Here is a 13,334-nt window from a genome sequence, read left to right on the forward strand (position 1 = left end):
AGCACAAGACCACTGGAGAGGCGATAATACGTTTGTGACACTGTGGACGCTTTAAATGTTGGAATCCTTGAACTGTTACAAGGGCAAATTGATAAGCAGGTTGGGTTGCGAGGGAGGTAGACAACTACCACCAGACAAGAGACACTAGAGCTATATCATTGAAAAACTTGCATAACAGAAGCATCCTAGAAGATATGTACAGAGTGGCTGTTGACTTAGTAAAAGATGGAGGGGGGGCCTAGCTAAACTAACAAGGTACATATAGTCGTTGGTATCGTTTTCCTCTTTGGGCCCTGGGGATGAGCCTAGTAACAGTCAAACATGACACGTGCTGTTTACCTTCCTCGGCGCAGACAGCTGCAGCAGTAGGAGACACACATAACCCATTATAAACCTAAAAATGATTCCTGCCTAAAGCCTAGTTTATAAGAGAGAGAGAGAGACAGACATTGTGGTTAGCCTGAACCCTTCAGCCAGTGACAACCTGCAACGTGGGAACAGGGGAGGGGGAAAATGGGGAAGATGTAAAACGCAGGGGTGGGGTGGGTGAGGTAGTGAGGTGAGAACCACCTCTGTCTGACCCAACACCTCAAAATGTATACAACGCTCTCGATTCCTGTGGTCAGGTCAGGGTTGAGAGGTTGAGGGTGTAGGCCTAGGATCCTGATAAGCTGCTGACAATGTGAGATCTAAGCAAGCAGCTGTTCTTCCTGGAATCTGTGTTTTTCTTGAGACCCCCCCCCCGTCCTCACTCCCTCTCTCCTGACAGAGCTAGCTAGTGATAAGGGAGAGGCAGTTAATAAGACTTCCTCGTACTCAGCTGTGTGAATCACCAGGTGCCAAGTTGTGGCGAGGGGGTTAGGGACTGTGGCCAGGGACATCAAATGTCTTAAGTCGTGGGGTGCCTCCCAAATGGTACCCCATTCCCTATATACTGCACTACATTTGACCAGAGACTATGGGCAGCCATGTATGGGGAATATTGTGCCATTTGGGACACAACCATGGCTCGCCTGACTGCATCCCTCCAGGTCTACACAACACCTCCCCCCTCCCCCGTAGGTGGTTGTTGTCCTACGGCTGTTGGCTAGTGGCATTGTTGTTTGTTTGTCCTCTTGACATGCAATCTTGGTTTACAGTGCCTTCAGAAAGTATTCACACCCCTGGACTTTCTCCGCATTTTGTTGTTACAGCGTGAATTTTTAAAGTGGATTAAATCAAGCATTTTTTTTGTCATCTCTGGTCTACACACAATACCCCATAATGTCAAAGTGGAATAATGTTATCCCAAAATGTTTACAAAACAAATTTAAAAATTGGAAAGCTGAAATGTTCAAATCCAACAACACAGAGTACCACTCTCCATATTTACAAGAATAGTGGAGGCTGCATCATGTTATGGCTATGCTTGTAATCGTTAAGGACTGGGGAATTCTTAAGGATAACATTTTTTTATGGAATGGAGCGAAGCACTGGCAAAATCATAGAGGAAACTGGGAGAAAATCACCTTTCAGCAGGTCAATAACCTAAAACACAAGGCCTAGGTTTTGGCCTTTCTAGGGAGTTTTTCCTAGCCACCGTGCTTCTACACCTGCATTGCTTGCTGTTTGGGATTTTAAGCTGGGTTTCTGCTGGGTTTCTGTACAGCACTTTGAGATATCAGCTAATGTATGAAGGGCTATTTGACTTTTTCCAATTAACAATAGTTGCTTGCGCTCAATGTCAAACTCGCTGTCAGCCAAGTGAGTGCTCTTTCGTGTTCAGTGTCATGCTCTCTACAATCTTGTGGCACATGTCCCATCCAAATGACAATAGTTCCACTAACGCTATTACGGTTCAAAACAAACAAGCACAGATACTATGACAGGAAATGTGACTTTTTGACCAGTTTCCTCACACACAATAGCAATGATGACAAACACGTCATTTTTTTGTTAAATACAAACCACCATGTATTTACAGATAAAACTGCAGACGCAATTACCAAGAGAGCAGTGAGAAAACACTATGAGGAACCTCTAATAACCAATGAATTTGCTAAAGCCTTTCTGTTAAATATACATGGAAATCTGTGAGCATATCATGCATGCAGAAGTACAAATCATAGATAGGCTTCCAACATGTCACCTTTGGTTCTAGTTGTCAGAGTGTCTTCGACTCACAATAGGAAGTGGTTTCTTCTCTTGACAAGAAGATAGCCGAGCTGTGGTATTACCATGGATCACATATACATACAGCTACATTTATACTGCAACAGCAATGTAAAAACCCTGATGTCCATTTTACTATACATTCGGTTTCATTGACTGAGCGCTTTACCTCTTGATACATATATATTTATGGTAGTTTAGTACTGGAAGTTCCTCGCAAACCTAGAATTGTGAAATTCTACCAATATAAAAATACCATAAATTAATGGCGATATCACTGGCGTGTTGTGAATACTTTCCATCAGCGGGCCGTAGTGTAGGTGGGAAAGAGTGACGTGTTGGTTAGAGGAAGATCAGATAGGCAGGCAACCGCGGGGGCTTTTTCAAGGTAAGAGTACGACAATGGTGAGGGGAAAAACTGCAAGGTATAGTGGGCAGAAGTGAGGCAGCACTCATTGGATGAGTTCACTAAAGCTACACATCATACATTACTATTTGGAGAGGAGACTTGTGTGCGAACCACCCACCAATTGGTTGTAGGCCCAAGAGAAGGAGTGAGAGGTTTGGGCTTTGTGAAAAGACTGTGATCATGAGCCGAGCTACAGTACAAGGCACTTTTCCCTCCAAAAAGTGAAGAAAGCAGGTCCTATCAACTTAAATAGTTATTGTTTGGTGGGTTAACAGACACATTTGATGTGGCTTTTACGTGAGGTGTTAAATGCAGTGGACAACAATTTCAGTCATTGCTTTCTTGCACTCCTTCTCTTGGGCCTACAACCAGAGCGACTGAAGGAAAAGGTAAGACAGGGCATCGACCCACAACCTTTAGAGCTGCAACCAGGTTCTCAAACCACAGACCAAGAGTTCACCACTGGCACCACATGGCATGGGCTCTGATTAACACAAAGTGGTTATTCAAAACCTTCAAGAGCTGGTAAACGTCTGTCTGGCAACTACCAACTGCAGTAACTATTAGCTTCCATGCACATATTCTAAGACCATTAAATCATAAAGAAACTCCGTATAAATGAAGATTGACATGATCATAAGTTGCAAATAATGGTTTCATTGCATTACCCGCGAGAGTGAGGGGGCGGTACTTGGTAGTGGTAAACGCTGGTGTTGATGCAGTGTTGTTGTTGAAGAACCTAGTAACAAAACCTCAGACCACACTGTGTGTGTGTGTATGTGTGTGTGTAAAAATAGAGGGGATGTTGGTTAAAAAAAAGTCTATTGACACCAAATAACCATTTACACTCTTGCCCGTATACGAGCTGAAATTTGCAGATTTGTGCACTGATTAGCGCCTAAATTGGAATGCAGTGGCTTTCCAGTAACATGCTATAAATGACATTAGAGTTCAGGTTCTGCGTTTCACAGCACTGTATGGGTACCCTCCAAGCTCATCAGTAAGCTTGGGGTCCTGGGTTTGAACCCCGCCCTGTGCAACTGAGTCCTGGACTTCCTGATGGGTCGGGTGGTGGAGGTAGGTGGTGAAGGTAGGAAACAACACCTCCACTTCACTGATCCTCAACACAAGGTCCCCACAAGGGTGTGTGCTCAGCCCCCTTCTGTACTCGCTGTTCACCCATGACTGCGTGGCCACGCACGCCTCCAACTCAATCATCAAGTTTGCAGATGACTGAACAGTATTAGGCCTGATTACCAACAATGACGAGACAGCCTACTGCGAGGAGGTGAGGGCCCTGGCGGAATGGTGCCAGGAAAATAACCTCTTCCTTAACAAAACGAAGGAGCTGATCGTGGACTTCAGGAGACAACAGAAAGAGCATTCCCCTATTCACATCAACGGGACCACAACTACGCAGAGGATAATGCAATAGTATAACCAGGATGCCACCCAGGACACAAACACTTTGATGGAAAAGCAGCAGTGTGGTGTCTCTACAAGGAATCGATGACAACACTTGATATGTAAAGCATAAACAACACATTTTGATTATTTAATTGACCTCCAACATGGTTGGCACTACTTTTATTGATCTCACATCCCACAGCTGGTTGGACTAGAGGATGGTACAGTGCTGGTGGAAAGCTATGGCATTCAACAACACCTGACTCTGTACTTCAGGCCGTTGCCACAGATCAAGCAGTACAAGCACTTCAGGTGAATATCATTTTCATTGCATTGTATGAGGTTATTCTTCTTATCTAATCTTGGAAGGTGAATTGATGTTGTGCAAGGTTGTAATGTATTTATTTTTGTTTTACTGCTTCAATGCTCTGGAGCCTGGTGTTGTCCGAACGCTCCTTGGCGACTCAGTCGGGACCAGGTTTCAGCTGCAGCGTAACGCTGACATCCTTCCTTCCATAGATGGTCTGCCTGTACAAGCACCACCTGGACTGGACACAGCTAGATAAAACGTATCTTCCAATGCATTTCAACAATATTGCCAGATGGCGAGGAATGGATTTACATCCGACTCTTCTGCTGCCGGTCAACCGTCAAACCACTCGTTCTGGTGAGTATGTTAGATAAGTAGATAACAGGTACTAGCTAACTAGTAGCTACTTTTGGTTATAAAACATTATTTGATGTTGGCGAGCCAGGTTAGCTATGATACCACAGATGAAAACGGAATGATTCTGTAGCTAGTTAAATACAACAAGCTAACGTGTAATGTGATGTAGCATGTCAGAGGAAGATGTGCATAGCTCACGTTAACTAGATTTAACGTTAACTTTTTCACGTTAACGTTAACTTTTTTGCCCGCTTTGAGGACAATACAGTGCCACTGACACGGCCTGCAACGGAAACATGCGGTCTCTCCTTCACTGCAGCCGAAGTGAGTAAGACATTTAAACGTGTTAACCCTCGCAAGGCTGCAGGCCCAGACGGCATCCCCAGCCGCGCCCTCAGAGCATGCGCAGACCTGCTGGCCGTTGTGTTTACGGTCATATTCAATCAATCCCTATACCAGTCTGCTGTTCCCACATGCTTCAAGAGGGCCACCATTGTTCCTGTTCCCAAGAAAGCTAAGGTAACTGAGCTAAACGACTACCGCCCCGTAGCACTCACATCCGTCATCATGAAGTGCTTTGAGAGACTAGTCAAGGACCACATCACCTCCACCCTACCTGACACCCTTGACCCACTCCAATTTGCTTACCGCCCAAATAGGTCCACAGACGATGCAATCTCAACCACACTGCACACTGCCCTAACCCATCTGGACAAGAGGAATACCTATGTGAGAATGCTGTTCATCGCCTACAGCTCGGCATTCAACACCATAGTACCCTCCAAGCTCGTCATCAAGCTCGAGACCCTGGGTCTCGACCCCGCCCTGTGCAACTGGGTTCTGGACTTCCTGACGGGCCACCCCCAGGTGGTGAGGGTAGGCAACAACATCTCCTCCCTGCTGATCCTCAACACTGGGGCCCCACAAGGGTGCGTTCTGAGCCCTCTCCTGTACTCCCTGTTCACCCACGACTGCGTGGCCATGCATGCCTCCAACTCAATCATCAAGTTTGCGGACGACACAACAGTGGTAGGCTTGATTACCAACAACGACGAGACGGCCTACAGGGAGGAGGTGAGGGCCCTCGGAGTGTGGTGTCAGGAAAATAACCTCACACTCAACGTCAACAAAACTAAGGAGATGATTGTGGACTTCAGGAAACAGCAGAGGGAACACCCCCATCCACATCGATGGAACAGTAGTGGAGAGGGTAGCAAGTTTTAAGTTCCTCGGCATACACATCACAGACAAACTGAATTGGTCCACTCACACAGACAGCATCGTGAGGAAGGCGCAGCAGCGCCTCTTCAACCTCAGGAGGCTGAAGAAATTCGGCTTGTCACCAAAAGCACTCACAAACTTCTACAGATGCACAATCGAGAGCATCCTGGCGGGCTGTATCACCGCCTGGTATGGCAACTGCACCGCCCTCAACCGTAAGGCTCTCCAGAGGGTAGTGAGGTCTGCACAACGCATCACCGGGGCAAACTACCTGCCCTCCAGGACACCTACACCACCCGATGCTACAGGAAGGCCATAAAGATCATCAAGGACATCAACCACCCGAGCCACTGCCTGTTCACCCCGCTGTCATCCAGAAGGCGAGGTCAGTACAGGTGCATCAAAGCTGGGACCGAGAGACTGAAAAACAGCTTCTATCTCAAGGCCATCAGACTGTTAAACAGCCACCACTAACATTGAGTGGCTACTTCCAACACACTGTCAATGACACTGACTCTACTCCAGCCACTTTAATCATGGGAATTGATGGGAAATGATGTAAATATATCACTAGCCACTTTAAACAATGCTACCTTATATAATGTTACTTACCCTACATTATTCATCTCATATGCATACGTTGATACTGTACTCTATATCATCGACTGCATCCTTATGTAATACATGTATCACTAGCCACTTTAACTATGCCACTTGGTTTACATACATATCTCATATGTATATACTGTACTCGATATCATCTACTGTATCTTGCCTATGCTGCTCTGTACCATCACTCATTCATATATCCTTATGTACATATTCTTTATCCCCTTACACTGTGTTATAAGACAGTAGTTTTTTTGGAATTGTTAGTTAGATTACTTGTTCGTTATTACTGCATTGTCGGAACTAGAAGCACAAGCATTTCGCTACACTCGCATTAACATCTGCTAACCATGTGTATGTGACAAATAAAATTTGATTTGATTTAGATACCTTGCTAACAGCTAACTGTAGCCCATTGGAATTTAAGGTCAATATAGGGCAGGCACTTGGAGACTACCTTGGTAGCTAACCCTAGGATGTAGCCAGCTTGCTATTGCAGCAGACGACCACACTGGGTTCCACTCCTATAAGCTAAAAACAAGAATAAGTGGCGTTAGTGGGCACGCAATTACCAACACTGGACAATTGAGGAGTGGAAAAACATGGCCTGGAACATGACAGCGAGTTCAGTTTACTTGAGTGGCTTGTGCAGACCCCAGACCTCAACCTAATAGAGCATATTTGGGATGAGATGGAACAGGCTATTCGGAGCATGAATGTACTGCCGTCCAATCAACAGCAACTGCGTGATGCCATCGCGTCAGCATGGACCAACATCACTGTGGAGAGTTTCCGACGCCCTTTAGAATTTCCTGAAGAATTCAGGCTGTTCAAGGCAAAGGGAGGTCTGATCCAGTACCAGATGGGTGTGTGTATGTACACTGAGTATACAAAACATTAAGAACACATGCTCTTTCCATGACATAGACTGACCAGGTGAAAGTTATGATCCCTTATTGATGTCACTTGTTAAATCCACTTCGAACAGTGTAGATAGATGAAGAGACAGATTAAATAAGGATTTTTAAGCATTGAGACGTGGATTGTGTTTGTGTGCCATTCAGAGGGTGAATGGTCAAGACAAAAGATTGAAGTGCCTTTGAACGGGGTATGGTAGTAGGTGCCAAGCACACCGGCTTGTGTCAAGAACTGCAATGTTGCTAGGTTTTTCATGCTCAACAGTTTCCCGTGTGTATCAAAAATGGTCCACCACCCAGATGACATCCCACGCTTTCAACACCTTGTAGAGTCCATGCCCTGACGAATTGAGGCTTTTTTAAGGCCAAGGGGGGGGTGCAACTCAATAGTATGTTCTTAATGTTTGGTATACTCAGTGTATATCATGTTGTGTATAGACATTACTGACAGTATATTAATAGAAAAGGTGTACAGCAGTTATAGTATGAGCCTTGACAAGAATATAGTACATAAATAGGAAGTGGGTAAATGTTAACATTATTACAGTGATCAGTGTTCAATGACTATGTACTGTACATAGGGCAGCAGTAAGGTGCAGGGTTGAATAGCGGGTGGTAGCCGGCTAGTAACGGTGACTAAAGTTCAGGGCAGGGTACTGGACGGAGGCTAGTGGTGAGTATTTAACAGTCTGATGGCCTGTTAAATATGGTGGTGGCAGCATCAGGCTGTGGGGATGTTTTTCAACGAGAATGACTGGGAGACTAGTCAGGATCGAGGGAAAGATGAACGGAGCAAAGTACAAAGAGATCCTTGATGAAAACCTTCTCCAGAGCGCTCAGGACCTCAGACTGGGGCAAAGGTTCACTTTTCAACAGGACAACCCCCCCAAGCACACAGCAAAGACAACGCAGGAGAGGCTTCCTGACAAGTTTCTGAATGTCCTTGAGTGGCCCAGCCAGAGCCCGGACTTGAACCCGATCAAACATCTCTGGAGACAGGAAAATAGCTGACCTGAAAACGCTGCCTATCCAATCTGACAGAACTGGAGAGGATCTGCAGAGAAGAATGGGAGAAACTCCCCAAATACAGGTGTGCCAAGCTTGTAGCGTCATACCCAAGAAGACAAGGCTGAAATCGCTTCCAAAGGTGCTTCAACAAAGTACCGAGTAAAGAGTCTGAATACTTTAGTAAAATGTAATATTTAATTTATTTATTCTTAATTGCAAAATGTTTAAAAAAAAATCTGTTTTTGCATTGTCATTTTGGGGTATTTTGTGTAGATTGATTAAATTGTCCCCCCCATCAATTTTAGATTAAGGCTGTAAAGTAACAAAATGTGGAAAAAATCAAGAGGTCTGAATACTTATGAATGCACTGTATATGGTAGACCATACAGGAAGGTATAATATTTGCACATTGTTATATTAGCAGAACACTGCTTCTACAGTATTATGTGTAGTATGGTTTATTCTACATGGAACTGTTACACTTGGAAGAGTTAAAACACTTTGTTTAGAAGATCTACATCAATTGCACTCAACGCAACGCTTCCTCCATTGAATTGGTCAGTAGCCTAAAGTTGTATGACAAGAGTGTCATCCTCCTGCATCTCACATCTGCCTCTAGTTATTGAACACTGCCTGCCGGACCAATGGGTTGAGGCAAACTCTGTCATATCCAGGATGAAATGACATGCAGCTCTGTACCATCACTCATTCATATATCCTTATGTACATATTCTTTATCCCCTTACACTGTGTATGACAGTAGTTTTTTTTGGAATTGTTAGTTAGATTACTTGCTCGTTATTACTGCATTGTCGGAACTAGAAGCACAAGCATTTCGCTACACTCGCATTAACATCTGCTAACCATGTGTATGTGACAAATAAAATTTGATTTGATTTGATTTGATCCAACAGGTCCCAGATGTGCTCAATGGGATTGAGATCCGGGCTCTTGGCAGAACACTAACATTCCTGTAATGCAGGAAATCACGCACAGAAAGAGCAGTATGGCTGGTGGCATTGTCATGCTGGAGGGTCATGTCAGGATGAGCCTGCAGGAAGGGTACCACATGAGGGAGGAGGATGTCTTCCCTGGAATGCACAGTGTTGAGACTGCCTGCAATGACAACAAGTTCAGTCCGATGATGCTGTGACACACCGCCCCAGACCATGATGGACCCTCCCTCCAAATTGAATTGAGTACAGGCCTCGGTGTAACACTCATCCCTTCAACGATAAACGCAAATCCAGCCAACACCCCTGGTGAGACAAAACCACGACTAGTCAGTGAAGAGCATTTTTTGCCAGTCCTGTCTGGTCCAGCGATGGAGGGTTTGTGCCCATAGGCGACGTTGTTGCCGGTGATGTCTGGCGAGGACCTGCCTTACAACAGGCCTACAAGCCCTCAGTCCAGCCTCTCTCAGCCTATTGCGGACAGTCTGTGCACTGATGGAGGGATTGTGCGTTCCTATCTCCCTGTAGCGCTGTCTTAGGCATCTCACAGTACAGACATTGCAATTTATTGCCCTGGCCACATCTGCTGTCCTCGTGCCTCCTTGCAGCATGCCCAAGGCATGTTCACACAGATGAGCAGGGACCCTGGGCATCTTTCTTTTGGTGTTTTTCAGAGTCAGTAGAAAGGCCTCTTTAGTGTCCTAAGTTTTCATAACTGTGACCTTAATTGCCTACCGTCTCTAAGTAATCTTAACGACCGTTCCACAGGTGCATGTTTATGAATTGTTTATGGTTCATTGAACAAGCATGGGAAATAGTGTTTAACCTCTCTATGGTATGTGGGACGCTAGCGTCCCACCTCGCCAACATCCAGTGAGATTGCTGAGCGCCAAATTCAAATACAGAAATACACATTATAAAAATTACTATTTTACATAGGTTTAAAGATGAACTTCTTGTGAATCCAACAAGGTGTCAGATTTAAAAAATGCTTTATGGCGAAAGCATACCATACAATTATTTGAGAACATAGCCCAGCAGACAAATCATTACAAACAGTAACCAGCCAAGTAGAAGAGTTACACAAGTCAGAAATAGAGATAAAATTAATCACTTACCTTTGATGATCTTCATATGTTTGCACTCAGAAGACATTCATTTATTCAATAAATGTTCCTTTTGTTCGATAAAGTCTCTCTTTATATCCGAAAACCTTTTGTTCACGTGTTTTCTTCAGTAATCCACAGGCTCAAACGCAGTCACAACAGGCAGACAAAATAATCCAAATTGTATCCGTAAAGTTCATAGAAACATGTCAAACGATGTTTATATTCAATCCTCAGGTTGTTTTTAGCCTACATAATCGATAATATTTCAACCGGACAATAACGTCGTCAATATAAAAGGTAAAGGTACTCTCCCGGTCGCACGCATGAAAAAAGCTCTGACAAGGCAGGGTCCACTCATTCAGACTGCTCTTACTCCCTCATTTTTCAGAATACAAGACTGAAACAATTTCTAAAGACTGTTGACATCTAGTGGAAGGCATAGGAACTGCAATTTAGTCCTAAATCAATGGATACTGTAATGGCATTGCATAGAAAACTACAACTAAATAAATCCTACTTCCTGAATGGGTTTTTCTCAGGTTTTTGCCTGCCATATCAGTTCTGTTATAATCACAGACATTATTTTAACAGTTTTGGAACCTTTAGAGTGTTTTCTATCCAAATCTACTAATTATATGCATATCCTATCTTCTGGGCCTGAGTAGAAGGCAGTTTAATTTGGGCATGCTTTTTATCCAAAATTCCAAATGCTGCCCCCTACCCTAGAGAAATTAAACCCTTTACAATGAAGATCTGTGAAGTTATTTGGATTTTACAAATTATCTTTGAAAGACAGGGTCCTGAAAAAGGGATGTTTCTTTTTTTTGCTGAGTTTATTTCAAGTTTATCCAACTTGGATCTATTTGCTTGCTAACAAGGTATAACAGATGATATATTATGAACACACCCTTCTGTCCGTCTCCAACTGTTTGAACAGCTTGCTAGCCTGTCCACTTTCTGCAGATGTTTAAATCATGTGGCGTACCGTATTTTTCAGAATGATTCCTTGTCGCGTTTTATGCATATTGCACATTTATAAAATGCAGACTAAACTGCTAGGTTAAAATACTCCTAACAGATCGTGTTACTGCAATGCCGCATGACAAACTATTATTTTTCCAGAATCAATGTTCATTGATACTCCCATTTTAGTAGTGTTTGCTCTGTGCACAATTTGAAGAGTTGAGACATAAAAAGTGTATCATTAGAAAGGTTAACTTCTCATCTATTACAGTAAGATAATGTCTCACTGTGTTTCAGTGTCAATATGACCGATTGTTGGACCAAACAGCAAATAGCGAGTTGAAACCGTTTGTATAAGAGGAAGAAGTGATCTCATCTTTGTTGAGTGGCAGTGGGTGGGCTTGATATGTGTGTGTAAACAGGAAGGTGCACACAGCATAAAAGGAGCAAAAGAGACAAGACAAAAAAAAACAATATGAGAAGAAGTGGACACACTTTTTTTTATTGCGATACAGTCATTTGGAATATCTTGTAAAAAATAAATATATAGCCAAGCCCTCTTTGTAACATGAACACAGACCGATTTTTTTGTAGATAAATCTATTGACACTCAAGCTGGGCGATGTTTGTGCAGTGTTCACATTAGTAGTTCTGGAATTTGTCCCCCAGGAAAGACCGTTTCCACGGTAACATGTATTTACATGATGTGATGGAACGTTGAAACATTTCAGACACTGGCTCTTGCTTCTTGCCATAGAAACACCAGCAAGATAGGATAGCCAGCTGCAGGTATCACCAAGCATGCTTGATAGCTGCTGTCAGATAGCCTACAGATATATAACTGAATTAGCTGACCATCTTGAGATGGCAAGTCAGTCAGGAGGGTTGTCCTCAACATCATAACTCAGTTCTCTTCATAGCAAAGCTAGCTTCGCTTACCTCGCTGTACTCACTCCTGACCTTGTTTGTTGTGATTGAATAGCAAAAACACACCCAAGACCACTTTAGTTTGCCTTCAGTCATGGCCGCTAGCATTTCGTAATGAGCATTGATGAAAAACAGGGCCAAATCAGGAAGTGCAGTCGCCCTTTAACAACGCATAAGACAATTTCTTGTCCATCATTTTTGGACGTGTTAACTCTGTAGTATAGGTCAATTGTCGGGATATTAAAGGGTGCATGTGTGTGGGCAGACGCTGTGAAGAAAGCAGACAGAGTCTGACACCCTAGTTCACAGGTGTCAGCAATGTTTCTGAAACGCCAACGAGTTTACTTGCTGGGCTAAAACATCAAAGCTTCTGTATTATCATGTTTCTTCAGACTGAGCTGGTGGAAATACTGAAGCAATCACTGTCAACCTCCCCTGTTTCTTCTCAGATCACAGAAGATGATACTATCACTGAAACTAGTCTGCTCTATTTTCAAGGATATAGTTTTTCTCATTACAAACAAATGTATGTAATAATACTTTTATCCAAAGTGAATTAAGAGTTAACATAGTGTTGTTAAGGGTGTAGTTTCACACACAGGCGACACCAACAGCAATCTCAGGACACTAGATAAAGAACTGCAGCACGGTAGGAAGATTCCCACACCGAGGCTTCATAACCTGACAAATCACTAGCACAGGAAATGCATAGGTTGTTTTCTACTGGCAGAAAATCTGATTCAATTCAATTATTTCAAAGAAAGGTTGATTTCAATCTCCAAATAGTCGGAGCTAAACAAAAATCGGCAACCCCCTGAGGGTGCCATGTTTTAATAACTACTCAATCAGGCATGAGCATGGTTGGTATGATATGAAATGATGATAGGAAAGTGACTCTTGTAGTCTTGCCTTTCTGGAGATGATCACGGTTTCTCTGCAGTAAGCAGGCCTTTTTCAAAGCTTTCGCTTTAAATCACCCCACCTTCTTCCTCA

General features: G+C 43.5%; 1 protein-coding gene across 5 annotated transcripts in view; it reads right to left on the reverse strand.

Annotated features, from left to right (window-relative positions):
- The window catches only part of LOC112249764 (ecotropic viral integration site 5 protein homolog), a 101,092-nt gene that overhangs the window by 5,509 nt on the left and 82,249 nt on the right, over window positions 1-13,334 (reverse strand). The window lies entirely within an intron of this gene.

This window comes from Oncorhynchus tshawytscha, linkage group LG01 (assembly GCF_018296145.1).
Source record: "Oncorhynchus tshawytscha isolate Ot180627B linkage group LG01, Otsh_v2.0, whole genome shotgun sequence".
In the NCBI taxonomy this organism is placed as follows: domain Eukaryota; kingdom Metazoa; phylum Chordata; class Actinopteri; order Salmoniformes; family Salmonidae; genus Oncorhynchus; species Oncorhynchus tshawytscha.